The sequence below is a fragment of the Giraffa tippelskirchi genome, chromosome 4 (assembly GCF_054371585.1).
Source record: "Giraffa tippelskirchi isolate mGirTip1 chromosome 4, T2T-mGirTip1v1.2.pri, whole genome shotgun sequence".
NCBI lineage: Eukaryota > Metazoa > Chordata > Mammalia > Artiodactyla > Giraffidae > Giraffa > Giraffa tippelskirchi.
Window position 1 is genome coordinate 93,630,950 of NC_137278.1, and position 820 is coordinate 93,631,769.

Here is an 820-nt window from a genome sequence, read left to right on the forward strand (position 1 = left end):
ATACCTTAGAAATATATTTAGAAACCTAATAACCTTACAGAGTAAGTAGATCCAGGTCTCATATTCCCAGGATGGACTTGAGAAGTCGCTGGGCTCTCTGCAGACTTAGTGGATCCAGTGGTATGTGTGTCTGTCTACAGGTGGGACCACAGGGAAAGTCCATTTAGGTTATACTGCACAAAAGACACTTCCCTGAGGGAATAAGAAGAATCAGAAATACAGTCCATTCTCTGTTTACCAAGCTTTATGTCATGGTTAGGCTGGTTAAGTGGGAGCAAGGGACACTATTCTACACAGAGAACTAGAGGCTCACAAACCCACCAGCCCCAAATCTGAGTCCTTCCAAGGATATAACCATTGAATTGAAAGGGAATTATTCAGTGCTCGCTTCAGCAGCACATATACTAAAATTGGAATGACACAGAGAAGATTAGCATGGCCCCTGCACAAGGATGATACGCAAATTCATGAAGCATTCCATATTTTTGACATTTCTCCAAAGAAGAAATACAGACGGCTAACAAACACATGAAAAGATGCTCAACATCACTCATTATCAGAGAACTGCAAGTCAAAACCACAATGAGGTACCATCTCACACTGGTCACAATGGCTGCTATCAAAAAGTCTACAAACAATCAAAGCTAGAGAGGGCGCAGAGAAAAAGGAACCCTCTTACACTGTTGGTGGGAATGCAAACTAGTACAGCCACTATGGAGAACAGTGTGGAGATTCCTTAAAAAACTGGAAAAAGAACTGCCATATAACCCAGCAATCCCACTGCTGGGCATACACACTGAGGCAACCAGAATTGAAAGAG

At 42.4% G+C, this 820-nt stretch overlaps 1 non-coding gene across 1 annotated transcript; it reads left to right on the plus strand.

Annotated features, from left to right (window-relative positions):
* Positions 1 to 380: 380 nt before the first annotated feature.
* On the plus strand, positions 381 to 487 carry LOC145504004 (U6 spliceosomal RNA). The gene has a single exon (XR_014051998.1). It is a non-coding gene; the product is annotated as a U6 spliceosomal RNA (small nuclear RNA).
* Positions 488 to 820: the final 333 nt, after the last annotated feature.